Raw genomic sequence first — 20,919 nt, 5'->3', positions numbered from 1 at the left:
TTAAAGACAAAACATTAGACACAGACCTGAACAAATCTACACAGAAAGCTAAGGCTAAACCTAAACACAGAGCTAAACCAAGACAGAGAGGGACCTAGAATGTCAATGGTGGACAAAACTGAGATTAAAAACAGGACTTATAACATAGAGGGCAATACGAAACACCTGGGAACAAGAATCACATGAAGAGACACTGATGAGAGGGCGGAGCTACAGACCAAGGAGGGGCTAAGGTGGAGACAAGGGAGGAGAACTTGAACAAAGCAAAACAAACAACCATGTGCTTCTAAGCACATGACAAACAAAGGAAACAATGAGACACAGACAAAGCAGGAACACATTAGACAGGGCAATTCATGACATATTGTCAGTTATCTTTTTGATCTGTTAGGCTTTTTTTACTCCAATAAAATTCCTGCAAAAAGAATCATACAAGATTTATGTGAGAAGTGTATTTGGAATGAAGATCTGCTGGAGAATTTTGTTAAAGGCTGGAAATTGTGAATGTCAAATCTAAAAAATCTTGTGGACTTGCCGAGTTGATAGCTGAATCTAACTAAGGAAGTCTGATTCACCACTGTTTGCAAAGCTACATCAAGTGAAGATGCAAGTGAAGATGCTTATGGAACTATCTAACCACTGAAGTTATCAGTAAATTCTTATTAATGGCCAGAGTCTTGCCTTTAAAATTTCTGACCATAGCAAGAATAGAATTAACAGCAGCCAGAGTTGTAGTCAAAATAGATAAGCTGCTGAAAAAAGGGCTTGAGCTGGAATTTCACAATTAAATTTTTTAGACAGACTATAATTATACATCTGCATTGGTTTCCTCTGGGTGCTCTGGTTTCTTCCCATTGTCCAGAAACACACACTGGTTTGTGGATTGGTTACTCAAAAGTGTCCGTAGGTGAGCATGTCTGCCACCCTCCAATGGATGGGCGCCCCCTCCAAGGTGTGTTTCCACCTTGCACTCAGTGATTCCGGGTGAACCTCCAGAATGTGTCTCTAACACAGCAACTGAATCAATAGCTCTTCACAGGGGTCATCTTGTAGGCACCTCCAGTTGGGGCTATACCAAGCCCCACTGCCACCAAGATAGCAATACTGAGGTTCAAGGTTTTCATGGCAAATACAGTGTCAACAGTTCCTAAGAATTCTCAAACTGCACTTTGAAGATGCATCAATACCACTTTGAATCTTGCTAATCATGTTTCAAGTAGACATATTTCTGAAGGACTCTCAGGACCAGATTTCTTGCTCTGTGCACAAGTTGAGTAGCCCAACTACTTAGATCAAAAGAGAAGCACCAGATCATGTCATTCACACTAAGGAGCCAAAGATGGAATGAACCAGTTGACACTTAAATACTCATCTTGGACAAAGTTGAAACATACATTAGCTTGGTTTCTGAGATTGAGAAATGTCTTGGAATTTGAAACAAAGCAGAAGGAACTAAATGAATTCAACAGAGAAGGCAGAATGAACCAGTTTAAGGAAACAGTTTAAGGCACACAGATAACCTGTGAAGATTTGATCAAAGCAGAAACAGAAATTGTAAAGTGCTGTCAAAAAAAAAAAAAAAACAATTCAATCAGACTTGGCGATGTTTAAGGGACTTCCAGGGGTAAAAAGTAGCTTAATCTACAAGTTGAATCCGGTACTTCAAGACAGGATAATTAGAGTTGGAGGAAAATTTTGTCCGGCAAACATGCAGGCAATTCTAAGCAGCCAGTCATCTTGCCAAAGAAATTACACATCACAGTGCTTGTGCTGGGATATATGCATGATGTTACAGCTCATGCAGGATGTTACCTCAGTTATGACAAATATTTTGGATCCCTGGAGCTAATGGAGAAGATTACATGGAACCACTGTCAAGCAGTTCATGGTGGATATACCAAAATGCAGGGTCTTACCTAACGATGATCCCTTCACAAAAGTAAGGGTGAATCCCACTTCACCCTTTAGCCCTACCCCTCCATTTTGCCTATAGGGCTGGAGTGTTTCAATTCTTGTTGGGAAAGAGGGTTAGGGACGAGGGGGAAGGCTGTATACTCCTTGAAACTGACATTTTTCAGGGACATATTTCAAAAGAATGGCTATGGCGCCTCATGAATCACACACAATATGGCAGTTCAAGCATCCATAAACAGACACAAAGTGGCTTTTGAAACCTATGATAACAATTGAGGCCTTTGAAACCTATGATAACCATTGAATTATCTTACTTTAATGTATTTTTAAAGCATTGTGTCACTTCATATCATAATAATAAATATAACATCGCTAGTAGTATGCCAAAGTCTAAGTCGTTAGCTAGAGAATGTCTACAAATTCCACAAGAAGACATTTGAAGACATATATGTCCTAAATTTAACTACATTAAACAAAACCTGTTGTTTAACTCAGCCTATTACTGGTGAAAAGAGGAAGAGACAACTAGAAAAGAGATATGGTGTTATTTTTAAATTTTAAGCCATATGCAGTGCAATCCGAAAATGAATTACTAGAAAAAGCAAAAATATGAACTCTGCAATGGAACAAACTTGCAGTCAGCTGAAGAAATCAAAGAATGGAACACCAGCAAGGTCACAAAACACAATAGTGGTACTTAAATCCTCTGGCATGTTTGTACAATGGAGGAAGCTAGGAGTGACACATTTGCTTAGTGAGAACAATTCTGAACACCACAGCTAGAGAACAGCTTTTAAATGAATATCTCCCTTGAAGACTTTGCTGTGTAAAGCTGAAGCTATCTTATAAAGCATATAGCAGGCTTATTACAAAGGCATCTATAGATCACAATGAATTAGAAACCTTGACTCCTAGTCTTGCTGTTACTCAAGGTTAAACCTGAGTTGCCTCCAGGAGAATTTATCAAAAAAAGGCGATTATGTTAACTGCATGTGGAATCAGGTTCAATACCTCACAGATGTTCTGGAAAGGCTAGGGAAAGGAATATCTCACACAGCTTCAAGAATGTCAAAAGTGGTCTGCGCTTGGAAGGAACTTTGGTGTTGATGATGTGGTGCTGATTATGGATGACATGTCACCCGGAAATTCCTGGTTAATTGGAGGAATTGTGAAAATCTTCCCAGACAGCAAAGGTTCTGTTTGTCCAGTGAAAAACAAGACCAAAGAACTGAATTGTCTAGTAACAAAGTTTTGGTTTCTTCAGGAATCTGACAATTGCTGATGAGCTGTTCTAGAGACTAATATCAATAATTACTTAATAACAATTTTGTTGCCTGGCAAGACGCTGACAAATAACATATACCCTCCACATATGGTGTCTGTATGTTTTATGGTCTGGTTTAAAAAAGATAAAAAATTGATTAATTCATTCATTCATTCATTATCAGTAACGGCATATCCAGTTCAGGGTCGTGGTGGGTCCAGAGCCTACCCGGAATCAATGGGCGCAAGGCAGATAAAAAATTCCAATATGGGTCCTACTCATTATATTATATTATTGATAGATTATATTCTCCTTCTTCTTCTTCTTATTATTATTATTAATAATAATAATAATAATAATAATAATAATAATAATAACAACATTTTGGATAGCAGTTCAGATTTTTTATTTTATTAAAGTTATATTTACATATTTTTGGTAAAAAACAAATTATACAAAAAATTAAATACTACTACTACTAATAATAATAATAATACTAATAATAATACCTATTTATTTTAAATAAAATATAGCCAACGGACAAACAAGAGAGAGGTATCATGAATTTTTTTAATAGTTGTTTTAAGGACATGGAGAACAACTAGTGTCTGGTAGTATAGAAACCTACGGATTGGCGGAAATGTGACTAAGATGGCTGCTTCTGTTTAACTAAATTAATTAAAAGACAACATGCTCTTACATTAGAGAGTTACAATGAGAGAAAAGAAAGAGTTGGTTGGGATTAAGACTGGGTAGAACCTGACAGTTTCTTTGACCTCTCATGCTGTGTTTGGTTAACTTTTATTGATGGTCATCGTTCTAATATTTGGGTAACAATGGAATGAATAACCCTTTCTGTATCAACTTGCCTGAGAGACAAAAATGATTCAATTCTAAACAAAAGATTCTGTGGACATTTTCCTACTCTTCCTTCTTCGACTGGTATTTAAAACAAAAGGGAGTGTTTAGAGCATAAATCTAAGGCTCATGTTGAAAATATGTAGTTGTCTTAAATCCAGCATATCATCAAGGCAGGTTATGACAGCCCATGTCTGCCCCGTAGTATCTCCATCCTGGACAGCAAGCAAACATGTAATTAACTCTGCTGTCCTCTCCAAAATCTCTCTAATTATTTACAACATGTGTAAATAATTGTTGCTTTGCTAAGACTTTATATTCAGAATTATCAGCACACAATATACAATCAGCCGCTCAAGTGAGTCATTATGAAGAACTAGTTAATAACATTGATTACAGAACAGAAATAATACCAAGCAACTAAATGTACTTTTCATTTAGTTTTGTATGGAATTAATTTGTATCCCATTTATTTTATCTCTGTTAAAGAAATTACAATGAATTAAAATGATATGAACAATCTCTTGCTATATTGCATTAGATACAATTTGGAATGGTTTACAATAATCACAGAGTTGAGTATTTGTTAAACGTTCAAAGCCTTAAAGGGGACATCTACACTTGTGGGGAAACAATGTTCTCTGTGGTTTGTTTATGTTCAGAAGCTCTGCTTTCTTTAAGGTGAAAAAAATACAATTGTTGTTTGTATGTGGCTGAAGTTCAACTTGTCTGCGAGTTATTTATCCACTGTTTAAGTTATCACAGAAACTTATTTGAAACTTGTGTTGTTTAGTTTTGTAGCACATTCATTCTGTGTTTACTTTCATGCAGTTGGCCAAGATATTCATCTTAAGTAATCTAAAACAGCAAAAATAAGTCAATATTTCCCACCTATGGAGCAGGATTATACAGCAGTATTTCAGGTCATAATTATTAAAGTTTGGAGTTTTTCAAAAATAGTCCAGCTGACATTTGTCTGAGCAGAGAGAGAGAAAGCTTAGGATCCATGATCAAGACTCATTGCTTTCTTTACCCATTTACAGACACTGGGGTTTGCATGCAAATAGAGAGTAGCAAATGATGAGGAAACATCCTCAGAAACTTATTAACACTGTTAATATTTAACACGTCAACATTGCCTTTAATAGAATCCAGGCTTTAGACTTTTCCCTCTTTTCCTCTGTCTTATTCTCAGTGGAAAAATATTGCCATGCTCTGACACAGGCTGTCCTGAGGTGTGCAATCCATTATGGAGTGTTGTGGTTGGATTTCATTCATTATGGATGAGAAGCTCAAGAGATGGTGAGAAGCCCAATTAAATTCAAATTTTCAACTACACTGACTACAATGGCAGTCTCATTATGCTACTTGATATAATTATTAACAAAGATTTGACAGACATTTCTCTAATGAACAAACCAAAAAACAAAAGCATACAGACAAATTAAAAATTTTTTAACTCCAATTGCCATATCGTTGCACTTCATAGTTCTATAGTTACAGACAATAGTCTATCTAAAAATACACTTTCAAGCAAAACCATAGGCTACATTCAATATACATTCAAGCCAAAGCTCAGACCACTTTCCTAATCATTTATGGATCTCTGAGTATAGCAGTAGGAAGTTGTGTAGTACATGCTGGGCTCTGACATAAACAAACAATTGCAGAATTGAAGTCAGTCTCTGAAATTGAAAATCTGGAACCTAATTTACACACTAAGCATATATATATATATATATATATATATGGGACACCAAATGGGACTCCACACTCAATGCCAAACGTAGATTGCAGGTCTATAAAGCTTCCTAACACAAGATCGTGGAACTGGATTCTCTGGAGGGTTGAACAACCACATAAGACTTAGTGTGGTTGTAATCCCAAACTAATCATCTATTCTCAGTAAGTGGCTTTACTAATGCCCAATGCTCCTGTGGCTGAATGCAATCAAGTAAAACAACTGCTGTAAAGCATTCTCTGCTGGTGGTGCAGCAAAGAAAGGACAACAACCAATGATTTCTGGACAAATGTCAATGTTAACACATTTTGTATATTTCAAAGTATTCCTCAACTGTTGCAGGCTTGACATCGTAACAATAGAGGAACAGCTTTTGTAGCCATATTGAACACTAATAGATGAAAGATGCTATATAGAACCATCTATAGCACATTCTCCAGCAATCTGCTATAGATTTATACATTTAATTATGCAAAATATTCTTCCAGTGCTCAGGGTTCTATATAGAACCATTTGCTTTCAAAAAGGACCCTTGTAGAACCATAATTTTTTTAGTGTGTATGGGTGGATCAAACACAGAAATGATGCTCGAGTTTTTAAACACTGTGTCCAGTCACTGTCCACTCTGTTAGACATACCTACCTCGTTGGTCCATCTTGTAGATGTTAAGTCAGAGATAGTAGCTCATCTGTTCCTGTATGGTTTGAGTTAGCCGTCCTCTGGTTCTTCTTCAGTGGACACAAGACACCGTCAGCTAGATATTTTTGGTTGGTGGATTATTCTCAGTCCAGCAGTGACACTGAAGTCTTTAAAATTTCTAGCAGCACTGCTGTGTCTGATCCACTCATACCAGCACAACACATACTAACGCACCACCACCACATACCTGCTCTGTGGTGGTCATGACTATTGGAGAACAGTGTGAAAGGGGGCAAACAAAGAATACAGAGCAACAGATGGATTGACTCAAGTCATTTTAGAACCACAATGTGCAGTGACTGTAGAAACAAGGGGGTGATCATAAATTTATTGCTGAAACACACAGGTGTGTTTGTGTTCACAGCCAGAAACTGAGTGTCCTTAGGAAAGCGGTGTCTGTGAAAAGACAATTCTATATAGATTACAGATTTTTTCACGGCTGGACTGAGAATAGCCAACCAATGTAAAATATCCAGGAAAAATCATCCAGTGTCCACTAATAAAGGATTAACATATGACCATCCAAAACTGTGCATCAACAGATGAGCTACTGTCTCTTAATTTCCATCTACAACAGTCTAATAAAGTGGCCAGTGAAAACAGCACTAATGACAACACACACTAAAGCCACTTTTGCACATGCACGGTAACCCAGAAATGTTCCAAGTTCTCCTGGTGAAGCTCTATGTGTGAACATAAACACCTGCAACATTCATCCCAGATTTTACAGGGACTTCATCATGCTCGCCCCCTAGTAGAGTCTAATTAGTGTGTTGGAGCCAATAATTACTTTGGCGCATGAATTATTTATTTATTTATTTATTTGTGTACAGTGAAGAAAATGATGGTTTAAAAGATAAAGCTCTAATTGAGGTTAAATTAGTAAGTTGTAGATGTTTTAATTATTTTGTTATACTGCTTCTGCCATGGCTTTCCTTTACTGAATACCTGCATATATTGCCACCATCTGTAGAGGGCATACCGGTCACTGACTCAAGGGTGGGACAACATGTAATGGCTGACAACACCTAACAGCAGTTTGGGTATCTGCATAGGGAAGCAGGGTAGGAGCAGTACAGCTTTTCAACCGCCCTTTTTTGGTTAGCTTTAGTTGTGTTATAATTGGAAAGACTGTTCTCCTGGAGCCTGAAAGAACAATAAACATCCAATATACTTCATTTGAAACCTCAAGAACTTTGTTGCATGTGTTGGAAATGCTTCCCTGCCCTGCACCTGGAAGCATTGCAAAAAGGCTGCAACACAGTGCATGTGTGAATGGAGCCACTAATGCTCTGGTGTTTCCCCTTCACATGCTGCACAGGTACCGCACACTGCCTAAAGTATATGGAACATTTCCTACTGCAAGAATGCATCTGACACAGAGAATCTCTCCGGACCAGATACTCTGGAGTTTCTCTAGTGTTTCTCCAGAGTGTATTTGTGAAAGGGGCTTAATACACTACCACAACATCACTGTCAATGTAGTGCTAAAAAAAATCCACCACCAAAATAATAACTGCTGTTGTTGGTCCTGACCATTGAAAAACATGCAAACAGAGCAACACATGGACTATCAGTGTATCTGACAAAGTGGACATTAAGTGTATGTACAAGGTCACTTTATAATATTTTTGTATACACACACACATATATACATATATATGTGTGTGTGTATGCAAAAATATTAAAAAGTGACCTTGTACCTACACTTAATGTCCATTTTGTCATGTGTGTGTGTGTGTGTGTGTGTGTGTGTGTGTGTGTGTGTTTGTGTGCGATGATTTCAACTTTTGCCCTTCATGAGCCTGTCGCCAAAACGCAGAGCCTCTGCAGTTGCCAGGGTTACATAAGATTATATAAACAGGTGGTGTGAGTAATATTTCATAACACTGGGGACCCTGACACAGTGGCATCATCCTTTCTCTCTCTCTCTCTCTCTCTCTCTCTCTCTCTCTCTCTCTCTCTCACTCTCCCTCTCTCTCTCTCTCATGTCAGAATCAAAGGCAGTTTGTTCCGGAAAGTCCCTGAGATCGCTCCGGATGGCTCAATATCAAACAGGGCATGGTGCCCTCCTCCTCTACCCCCCTCCTTCCCGTCCCTCCTCCTCCTCTCTGTCTGGCACTTGCAGACCCAGACAGTCACCTCAAGCAAACTTTGATATCAAAAGAGTTGTCATATTCAGCCATACTACCATACAAGACTTCTGTCTCCTTTCATTGTAACCCCCCAGGCACAAGAAAGGTGAAAATGGGGTCATGAGTATTTTGATAAATTACATGACAATAATGAATGACCTAGGTTAGTAAGCACACTACATTTTTTTATTGACTCACTTTGTAACAACAGATATACACTGAACGATCACTGGACACCTACCTTGTATCTACACTCTTTGTTCATTTTATCAGATCCACTGACCATACAGGTCCACCTGTTTCTCTGCATATTTTACCCTGATTTCACCCCGTTCATCAATGTTCAGGACCCAATAGGACCACCACAGAGCAGGTATGAATGAAAAATATCCAGCCAACAGCATCCTGTGTCCACTGATGAAGGACTAGAATATGATCAAACAAACTGTGCAGCAAAAGATGAGCTACGGTGCCTGACTTTACATCTACAAGGTGAACCAACAAGGTACGTGTGTCTAACAAAACTGACAGTGAGTGGACACAGTGTTTAAAAACTTGAGCAGCACTGATACCAGCCCAACATACACTAATAGATGACCACCATGTCAGTGTCACAGCAGCACAGAGAATGATCCACCACCAAAATCATGTCTGCTCTGTGCTGGCCCTATGGGAGTCCTGCCCACTATAGAGCAGGGTAAAAGGGGGATTAAAAAAACAGGTGGACTATAGTCTGTAATTGTGGAATTACAGAGTGCTCAGGAGCTTGTGTATTGTCAGTGGAGCTGAAAAAATGGACAATGTTATTACAATTGTAAATGCAAGGTAGTTTTTCCTAATCCAGTGATTTTTCTGTGTACAAGCAGCATCTGTAGCTTTAGCTCAACATGCTTGTAGGTGAACACTTACTGAACGTTGACATTATTTTAGCTAATAAACGCCTGAATTGGTTACAATTGCACAGAGTGAAATCACCTGCATTTTGAATGATCCAAAAGGTGTGGCTTAACTGTTAACACCCCTGCTGATATCCCTACAACAATTCCACAGTGTGCATTTCAAAGTGAAGTTTAGAGTAACAATTGGAACAGGGCCCCAGCAGAAATAGCTTTTGCTAATGATGGAAGATAAACAGATCGGTCAGGAGCAGGGCAATGTTCTTTAGGATGCTGAGGCTCTTCACAATACTCCTTATTCTGGAACTCCTGCACTTAAAATAAAATATCTGAAGACTGAAGTGTGAAAAATGTATAGAATTTTATATGAGTAGTGATGTCGCAGTCACACAGCTCCAGGGGCCTGGAGGTTGTGGGTTCAATTCCCGCTCCGGGTGACTGTCTGTGAGGAGTTGGTGTGTTCTCCCCGTGTCTGCGTGGGTTTCCTCCGGGTGCTCCGGTTTCCTCCCACAGTCCAAAAACACACGTTGCAGGTGGATTGGCGACTCGAAAGTGTCCGTAGGTGTGAGTGTGTGAGTGAATGTGTCTGTGTTGCCCTGTGAAGGACTGGCGTCCCCTCCAGGGTGTATTCCCGCCTTGCGCCCAATGATTCCAGGTAGGCTCTGGACCCCCCCGCAACCCTAAATTGGATAAGCGGTTACAGATAATGGATGGATGGATGGATGAGTAGTGATAAAGCTGGTCTCTCTTCAAAATATATGTGAGGGCAAGTCAATGGCAATTTATGTGTTTATGACCAGAGTTGATTGTTGATTCCCTGAAGAGGCAGATTAACTTTTTTAAAGAAGACCTTTATAATGAACGCCTGGATAAAGCTCTCCACAAATACTGTACAGTATATAGATAAAGAGAAAGTTTATGAATCTTGTGGTTACTGGTGCTATTTCTACATGAGGTGACCACAGAAATATAACTCTTCAACATTAGATGACACTGTCAAGTTACGTTCCTGATTAATTTTTACAGTGCAATGTGCCAATTGTCTAGATGTCTAGTTCTTAATTTGTCCAGTGAACAAGTCACCTTAGCAGTTATTGCAGAAATTTCCCACCCAGAGAGATTTGACAGGAACCGCCATTGGTCAGAAGAGGCTCATGGTTAACACAGTTTACAGTGGGGTCAGATCATAGTGATGAATGATCCAGGTGTTAAAGGTCTGAGCTGTTCTACTGAGCTTGTGAACCTCAGAGAAAATTAGCCAAAGCGCATCATGTCACATCTAAAGGCAACATCTACAACTGTGGGAAACACTGTTCTCTCTAGTTCGCTCAGAATTCAATAGAAGCATTAACTGCATGAAAGTGACCGAACACAGACCAAAAGTGCTAAAAAAAAATAAACAACTTAAGTTTCTGTGATAATTCAAACAGAGAGAGAGAGAGAGAGAGAGAGAGAGAGAGAGAGAGAGAGAGAGAGAAAATAACAGATTCACTTATGGGTAGTAAGGGTACCGCGACCCTGAAATGGAGAAGCAGAAAAGAAAATGTATGTATGTAGTAAGGGTACGAATAAAATCTCTTCTGGAGAGAGAGAGAGAGAGAGAGAGAGAGAGAGAGAGAGAGAGAGCGAATGGGGGGAGCCTAACAAATACACAAGGGTTTTATAAACACATACAGGATGGACCGCTAGCAAATTGTGAGGAGACATTTTCAGAATTTCATAAAAACTGACTAACACAGCCCAAGAAAAAATAGATCATGATCCTATCCTGTTATAGTTCTTTTGGTTTACTTGTATAACACGCTGTGCCCATGTCCAGCTCCACTGCATGATAATGCTTTATTTGAATCTCTGTGCTCTTTCTGGAGCTTCTTTAGCTCAACATGCTCATGGATGCTGTCATGGTAGACACTGAAGAACCTACTGGTTCCTACTGGTTTCCAGCAGGGAAAAAAAAAATTCTGGTTTATGAACAAATTTATGTTCATGGTAACGTGCCGAATGGTTCCAAATTAGGTTTATGAGCAGGAATCAAACAGGTTCCACACTGGTGGAAAAGGTCTAAGAGGTTGGAGCTTCTAAAGGACTAATGGTTAAGCTGTGGGAACAAATGTGTTCTTCTTCTAGACTGGAATGTAGATCAAAGTTCTACATTCTGGCGGAGCATAGATTTTAGCCATTAGTCTAGTTTCGACATTAGTCTTTAGAGTCATGATTCAAGTCTTTATGAAAATAAGTGGTTTTAATGTTTTTTTTTCATTCATTTATTGCTTTTATTTAATTTGTGCCTATCCCTAATCACTACCTGTTCTCACTAATTCTTTCATTGCTAAATGCCAGCAATGTTCCAAAAAGAATAAAAAATAATATAAGCAGAATATTCTTAAAAGAGGAATAAATAATTTCTTAAGGGAACAAACCCCCCACTAATGCCCTTGATATTAAAAAGAAATGCTGGATGACCCAACATCCACAGACTTTTGACCATATAGTGTATCTATATTATCATATAACATTCAACATGAACATAGGCTGAGATGAGAAGTAATGCCACATACACATCTGTGATAATACATTATTAATGTTGACCTGTGGGTATGGGCTGATGAGATGATGGTAAATATATCTGAGCGCTTACAATTATATAACTCTAAGGACAGGCTTATACAGCAAGTGTTCTAATTAAAAAGACTTTGCTGCAACATAGTGTGCAGCAAAATCAATTCAACTAGACATGAATCATCAAGGACCACATGTCCTATACATTTTACCACTGTCCAATGTAAAACATGTATCTCAAAAAATAGCAACTTTACCGGAGACTGTAAAAAAAACATTATCTTTCAATAGAACTCAATGTAAAAAAGATTTTTCCCAAGAAATTTTGGAACATTGTTATTGGTCCATTCGTCATGAAATTTTTACACAATATGCTGTGTTCAAATGATATAGTAAACTAAAAAACAAAAATGGAGATACGTGTTTTTCATTGAACAGCAGTGATTTACAGGACTAAAACATAAGCAGATTTCATGGACAACACTCATTTGGAATATATTGATCATTTGCACATAGAATTGATTTCAGCATTTTTAAATGTATGTACAATATAGGGTGAGTCAAAAGTCACAGGAGACCGTTTTATCTGAATAACCCAGCACGTAATGGGTGAGAGGGCCTATCTTTTAGGCTATGTCTGGAACATGGTCACCATCTTGAAAGCCACCATATTGGATCAAGGGCAAGTATAATGGGAAAGTGGTCATGTAGCATATCAAAGAAAAAAAATGTCCTATAGTTTTTGACTTGCCCTGTATATCTACATATAGCTCACAGACTTTTAAATGTGTCTATATGTTAAACACATTGTGTAATATTGTGCATATTATACAGAGTAATTTTCACAGGATTATAATAAATATGCACACCTGATGTAGTCCCATGCACTCACTGGAAATGTTCATGTTGCATCAAAGACATTCAGAAACATTTTGAAGTAAATATAAAATCGCCTGAAAACACAAAGATCACTAAAACCAGCTCACAAATCTTAAACACACCAACGACTAAGGCCAGGCTGGCACATATGCAAGCAGGGCATTAACCTTAAACAGTAAAGCACACATGTGTCATCTGCAAACCATGGCTTAGGAAATGCAGCAGTAATATTGTTGTACAAACCTATGTTCATATAAATATTTTCAGTACCATTTTAAAATAAGTCTACACTTATAAAAATATATCAATGATATCAGCTCTAAACACATTAAAGTAATTGATAATCATGTATAACATACAGATAGAACGGGTGGCCTGTTATTTGCGAAATAGTGAACCCACATCCATCTACACTGTTAAACCTCAGATCTTGCAAAATACTGAGCTTACTTTGTCTCCTCCACCAGTTGACATTAAGCCGCTCAGCTTCAGCACGTATTTATTAGTAAGTTTAAATATTTAACAACCAAGTTTAACCAATTAACCACTGATAGAATGTCTTTTTACACATTGATGATAATAATGTGGTGTGTAGCTTAATATTTTACCCATTGCTTGTGTTGTACATATCACATATGACGCTGCTCAGCCAATCAGATCTGTGCATTATGGTGCACACTGTGACTTGACTGAATGACACACACAGGGCAAGGCTCCAGACACTGCTGTCCTGGGGCCAATAAAAATAACCCACGAGAAGAGATGAAAGCTGTTTTGGGACACTTTCAGGGCAAGAGTGTGGTGTGCTGAAACATTATAAACAGTGCGCAAAATACCTAGTTTAAATAGGAGGGTCCCAATTGTGATGTCAAAGGAGGGGGGGCAACGAGACACAAGGGAGCAAGCAGCAATTTGGGCTTGGCGTGTGGTAGAACTTGCAGACTCTTACCCTCCTTCCATCTCAAACCCCACATATCAAGTCCCAAACACATAACACAAACATAAAATCCCCCCACCCTAAAACACTCACACACAAGACAAAAACCCTAAATTAACCCAAAAAAACAACCCAAAACTAACAAAAGAGTTACCAGGAAGCATTCTGGGAGCTCCTTTCCAACACTGCCACACTATGTTCTACTGTATGGGCTGAATATTATAGTCTTATTTCTGTATTTTGAAATATAAATCAACATTTAAATGACTACTACATATCCCAAGAATAACTAGATAAAGCACATCATACACATATGTGCTACTCAAACTTCAAACAAAACCACATCACCAAATTAGCATCACACATAAGAAACATGGTCCATGAAGCAACATTATATTTGTGTTAATAGTAAAAGAGAATTTGAAGGCTGTGCCATCCTCTTTTTGGAGGGGAACTAAAGAAGCTCAGGGTAAGAAACATTGTTGCTGTTGTCTCCAGCAGAGCAAACAGGAGTGAGATAACTGACCAATTTGCTACAGCGCCACCCTCTGACACACTGTTGGTTAAGAAAAATACAAGCAGCTTACAAAATACAACTTTTCCATTTCAGGAGCAAAAGGGGCTAAAATAATACCTTTTTCTGGATTCACATTTGGTCTAAAAACTCAGTAGGGTTAACAGATACCATAACACTATAACACTATAACATGTCCTTTAAGTTTCATTTTAGTTACGTTTCGTTATCCAAAAATTGGTTTTATGGATTTCAGGGGGTCCAGATGTATTTCTTACCTTGATTATAAATACAGACATCTATTATTTGTTGAATAATGAATGGAAGTTCTTGTAATGCTCAATATGGAGTGGATAAAGTCCCACCCTTCAGTGAAAAGAACCAATCAGCTTGCTGGTAACAGATAAAATCCCACGTTTCAGCAAAGATAACCAATCAGCTTACTGGTTCTGCAGCAATTGGAAGAGGGTCAGTGATATTGTGAAGCTAGTGGGGATAAGCAATAAAATCAAAAGCAATTACAAGAGAAGTCACTTTATTTTAGACACTTTATTTTAATATACATTTAAGGCATTATTTTATTTTTAATTTGATCTGAAATTAGAAAATATTTTATTTAGAATATGTTTAATAATAATTCATCCAATTCCATGTAAAATCTGCACAAATATTGTTAAAATATATTGAATTGTAACTGTAATTATAATTTGACTCGGCATGCATTTGTTTTTAAATTCATGGATTATAACTGCTGGGCTACATCAATATACAGAATATGACACTGATCATAATGCAAGTTAGATATTATGACTTTGGCTTGAGGAAACCCTTGTACTACAGTTCAAATCTGTGCACAGGCCTAAGGTGTGCAGGTACAGTCTGAATGAAACAGGGTAGATATATTTATGATGCTTATAAAATTAACATTCTTGCAGTGGTGGCATCTAGAAAGACAGGGACACAGCAAGAGGGAACAGAGACAGCCCCTTAACGCTCAGCACCCAATACGTGCACAAGCACGCATGGATGCACCCGTGCAATCACACATGCATCTTTCGCACTCTTTCACTAAGTACAACATACTAACCGCAAATGGGTTTGCATACAGTATCTGTAAAATACATCAGGTCTCTACACATTAAGACCAACGAGTCCCCATAGCACTGCATACATGGTGGAGAGTGTAGGAATGATGGAACACATTCATCCACACATATACCATACACATACAGACTGGCTTGCCTACCTCCAGGCCGTTTGTTCTGCACATGCTCATTCTGGCCCCCCCAGTATCCTCGGTTTATCCAGTATTCTTTCAATCCTAGGAAAGAATAAAATATAAGAGCTATTAATGAATATGAGTGAGAAAACAAACAAGGAGAGAGTGGGATGGAAAGACATCGACAGGAAATCAGAGACGGGATCATCACCAGACCATGTTTTCTAAAATAAGCCAACCAAAAAAAAACCTAACTTATTGTGTCTACAAAGCAAAAATAGGCACTTTCAGTAAAAATGAAGTAAAAACAGACATTGCGTGGGCAGAAAAAGGACTTTGGGGTGGGCATTTATCAATAAACCACAATGATGACAACACAAAATAAAAGGAACAAGAACATAATAAAGTACCAGGCCAGGTTGGACAAGGGATGTCAGATCGCTGTCCCTTTATCTCCTTTTTTCCCACAAATTTTGCTGCTCCTCCATGCGTCCATCCTGTGGTCATCTTCAGTTGCCTCTCCAGATCCCTTGTTCCTCTTCACTCTCACACTCCAGTAAGTAGTAACCTTGTGTCTCCCTCTCTCAGGTCTTCCCATCCTTGCAGGCTGCTCTCTCCTTCATCTGTCCACTCAGCAGTCCTATCCCCTGTTGTGTCAGCAGAAGATACTCAAAATTTCTGTAAAAGTGCGATTCTGACCAGAGGAAAGAGCAAAAATCTGCAAAATAAGTGTTGGGGCAAAAAAAAAAAAAAATCTTGAGCAGCAGCTTCTCAATGGAATAAGAAAGTCACTCAGGTCAAAGGGAAAAAGCTGCCGGGATTCTTGGGGCCTGTATTTTTTTTCCCAAGGAGGGGGGAACCATTGAGAGACTGCCTATGTTTCTCAGTACTGTCAGGAACAAAAGCAAGGCGAGAAGAGAAGAGAAGAGAAGAGAAGAGAAGAGAAGAGCCCAGTGGACTGTGGTCGCTAAAGAGCAAAAGATAATAGCAGAGAATAGGAGAGAGAGAGAGCAAGAGAGAGAGAGAGAGAGAGAGAGAGAGAGAGAGAGAGAGAGAGAGAGAGCTTGCTAAAGACAGTGCTGTGTAAGAGAGGCAGACAGTAAGAGGTGCATGCATGTGTGTGATCGAATACGAGTGCATGAAGAGGTGGGTGGGAAGAGAGCGTGAGTGAGAGTGAGAGAGAAAGAGAGAGAGAGAGAGAGCGATTGATAGTGAACGAAAAAAGAGGCTGGGGTTCACAGGAGGGAGGGAAGAAGGAGGAGTGTGACGAAGGGGAGAGTTAAGAGGTGGGGGGCTGGAATACCTCCGCCTTTGGACTGAGGAAGAGAGAGAGAGAGAGAGAGAGAGAGAGAGAGAGAGAGAGAGAGAGAGAGAGAGAACGAGCAAGAATTAAAGAGACTAGGCTGGTCTTCCAGCTTTCCCTTGCTTTTCTTACTCTGTGTCACTTTCTTTCGTTGAGATCATTCTCTGCACTTGCACTTGAACTCTAAATCCTGTCTGGCAGCCCCTCCCCCTCTCTCATCTCTCTCTCCCTCTCTTTCTTGAACAGTGCTTGCAGGCTGTAAGTGAGAGGAGCGAGTGGGAGGGGAGATGAGAAAGGACAAGGGGGACAAAAAGGGGAGAGAGATTGTGCAGGGGGAGGGGATGAGGTTTGTAGGAGCAGGCTGCATGCTTCAGAGAGAGAGAGAGAGAGAGAGAGAGAGAGAGAGAGAGAGAGAGAGAGAGAGAGAGGTCTCTGCTCTTGAGGCACTTAAAATAAATATGTGAAGCCAGTATCAAAATAGCTTGAGCATAGTTTTAAAAAATTCTGCAGGTTCACAGAAAAAATAGTTTGACAGCCACAAATTCCAAAGAATTACAGTGCTCTTCCTTTCTTCCTCTTTCTCTCTACCCCTCTCTCTCCCAGCACAAAACAGGAGTTTTCTGTAAAGGTCAGACACTTTACTTCCACACTTTTGTGAGGTGCATCTATGTAATTACCTGCCATAGTGTTCAAATCCAGGTCAGGGAGAGGGAAATGACTCCATAAGGCAGTGGATGTCAAATCTGAACCTTTGATCCACATTCCAGACCAGGATTTTAAAATGGACAGCTGGTATGACACTATAGCTACAACTGTTAATGAAGCTGACTAGTCTGGTAAAATCCCAGCCTGGAAAATGGATCTTATGGTGCATATCCCCTGTATGGTACCCACTCAGCTCTAATCATTTGTTACCTGGTTGGTTTTCCACTATAAATTCCCACTCCCACATCCCACCACAAAATGTAGCTGGTAACCTTGCAAAACACTGCCCTGGGAGGAGCTTTAAAGGTCTATCAACCCATTGCTTTATCATAAGATTTCTTACTCATTTAATGATACTGTATTAGCAAAAATGTCTTTTTATGGAACCAAAGGTTGTTCTTCTATGGCAGCGTTCAAAGAACCTGTTGAAGCACCTTTATTTTTAAGAGTGTTTTGGTAACTGTGAGCTTTGGAAATGACCATAACGGTAGCAGCAATGTCAAGAGATGTTTACTCATCGCGTATTCCTGTGTTGTTGTTGTTGTTTTTTTGTTACACGGCTCAATGCCTCAGCTCAGACATATCAGCAGACATTTTCGTTCATTGTTGCTTTAGCTCTTGCTGTAGTTTTCATCAGCCACCAATCTAAGGAGCGTGTGAACCTCTTTAAAAAACTAATGTTACAAACAGCAATTTGAGTCAAATAAAAAGAAATATGATCCCTACAGTAGCATGGAGATTTTACAAACAGCTAGTTTGTGCTGGATGTCTGCATCATGATTGACAGGTCTCTCTGGCCAATCATTGCTCTGCAAGTTTTTAAAAGTCCCTATTCGGTTGTTACCAGACCTGTTGTGGTGTTAGCTTTGTAGTATTTCATGTTCTTTGCTGTTTGTTTCCTTACTCATCTCTTGCTTTCTTAGGCTACAGCATGTTATCTCTTAGTCATCTTTTGCTTTCTTAGGCTACTCTCCTTGGATTGAGGACAGGTAGATTGTGCATGCCCCTACATTCTTCCACCATGTAGGGAAAACTGCAATATAGACATACTTGTTTAGAGGTGGGTGCCAACCCTTGTATTTTTCCAGTAGTTTTGTCTAGTGTAGTTAGCTAGCTTTACATTGTTTATTAACTTACCCAGACCTAAATAATACAGCTTAGGGTAGTCTGTCTTTTGTTTTTTCTTTTCTTTGGTACTGTCCATGTTCTCTCTCTCTCTCTCAGGTAAGAGTAGCTCTGTTGTCTGTTATCTTTGGATGGTTTGTGTTTATTAGGTGTAAATTGTTAGTGTGTATTTTGCATCTCCCAGTCTTGAGGTATTTGATAGGTTTCGGAAAGATGATTTAGTAGCGATAGCAGATTATTATGGTGTGGTAGTTTCTAAGAGCTCTCTTAAGAAGGTGATTAGGAGTGTGGTCTTGTATAAGATAGTTGAGTAGGTGTCTTGAAATATTCCCCACTGGTTGACACTACCATAGCCAGCACTGCTGGGAGTATGGACCCACTCCCTGCAGATACCACAGAGCCAGTAGTCTCGGAATGTTCAACCTTGGTTGATAGTACTGTGGTTAGCACTGCTAGGAGTGATGAAATTACACCACCTGCAGCACTTGCAGCCAATGCTGAACAGGCAGGATCTGAAGTCGTAGCCAGAGTTACAGAGCCTCATTTTTATCCTTTGTCTCCCTCTGTATCATTAGGATCACGGGACAGGGACTGTGCCAAGGTGCGCATAGCCAGACTTCAGATGGAGGCATAGGAAAAGGCACAAGCCCGGCAGGTGGAGATAGAGCTGAAATAAACAATGCATAAGATGGAACTTGAGGAAAAGTTGAAAATTTGGCTATGGGAGTTGGAATTAGAAGTAATGGAGATCACTTCACAGGCCGTTTCCAGGCCAAATAACCTTGTTTCTCCTCCTACTGCTCCCTCTGCTATGGCTATCACTGCTTCTGCTTTTGATGCGAGAAAGAATGTTGTGTTAATGCCATCCTTTAGAGAAAATGAAGTGGACACTTATTTTGGTGTTTTTGAATGCATTGCTACAGCTTTGAATTGGCCTAAGGATGTGTGGGCCCTTTTTTGCAGTGTAAATTTACAGAAAAAGCACAAGAGATCTGCTCATCTTCATCCTTACTTTGTTAAAAGCAGCCATACTTTGTGGTTATGAGTTAGAAACCTTAAGAAAACCTCCTCACAAACCTTCATTGAGTTTGCTAGACAGTAAGAGATGTTATTTGATAAGTGGTGTTATGCAAGTAAGGCTAGGGACTTTGACTCTTTACGTGAGTTGATCTTGCTTGAAGAATTTAAGGATTGCTTACCAGAGTGAGTAGTTGTCTATATTAATGACAAAAAGGTTTTGTCTGTTTCTGAAGCTTCTATCTTAACAGATGAGTTTGTGTTGATACATAGATCAGTGTTCAGGCAAGCTGAAGGGGAACATTCCAAAGTGACACCCTGCCAGCTAAGGTCAGCTCAGTCTTGTTAGTCGAACTCCCTCTTTATTCTTGTTTTTATTGCCAAAACCCAGACCACATAAATGTAAATTGTCCAGCTTTAAAAGGAAAGCAGAAAAGGTCACAACTGAACCCTAGTCAGAGCATTGCCTTAGTGACTGCTACTCCCAGTTTTGTTACCTTCGATTGTGTAGATAAGAGTAAGTACCCTGATCCTAGTCAGGGTGCTCTTGATAGATTTCACCAATCTTTGAAATCTACGCTTAGAAATGATTGCTTAGACACAAGGAAAGACTGTGCTATTTGCTGTGCGTGAAGTGGTTCAGGAGTCTTTAGGATTCAGCCTTTCTCAGTTTGTTTTGGACATTCAATTCAGGGTCCTTTAAAAGTTCTTAAAGAGACGTTTCTAGCTGAGGGTTATAAAGAACATAATGTTTTGGATTATTTTGGCAGTTTTCATAAATGTTTACACAAAGCTCATGCTTTAGCCCAAGAAGATTTGGATACATCCCAAAACCGTCTGAAACAGAACGTTAAGAGAACAGTCCCTAGAAACTTTCAGTGTGTTGATCAGGTGATGGTTATACTTCCTGTTCCAAGTTCAGCTCTGTCAGCAAAACTTTCAGGTCCATATATAATAAAGGAAAAGCTTAGTGACACTGACTGTCATTTGAACACTTGACCTTGTGTATGTCACTTTAACATGTTGAAGACCTAAGAAACTTGTTAAGGTGCTGCTGTAGAGCCCAGAGGAACTTCTGGGAATGGTACACTTGCTGTACTAACTGTGTCGTATGTTGGTGAACAAGCTGTTGATCCAGATGGATTAGTGTTGGG

The sequence above is a fragment of the Hoplias malabaricus genome, chromosome 6, assembly GCF_029633855.1.
Source record: "Hoplias malabaricus isolate fHopMal1 chromosome 6, fHopMal1.hap1, whole genome shotgun sequence".
NCBI classification, from domain to species: Eukaryota; Metazoa; Chordata; class Actinopteri; order Characiformes; family Erythrinidae; genus Hoplias; species Hoplias malabaricus.
The sequence above is the reverse complement of the archived record's forward strand: the minus strand, read 5'-3'. Positions refer to the sequence as shown.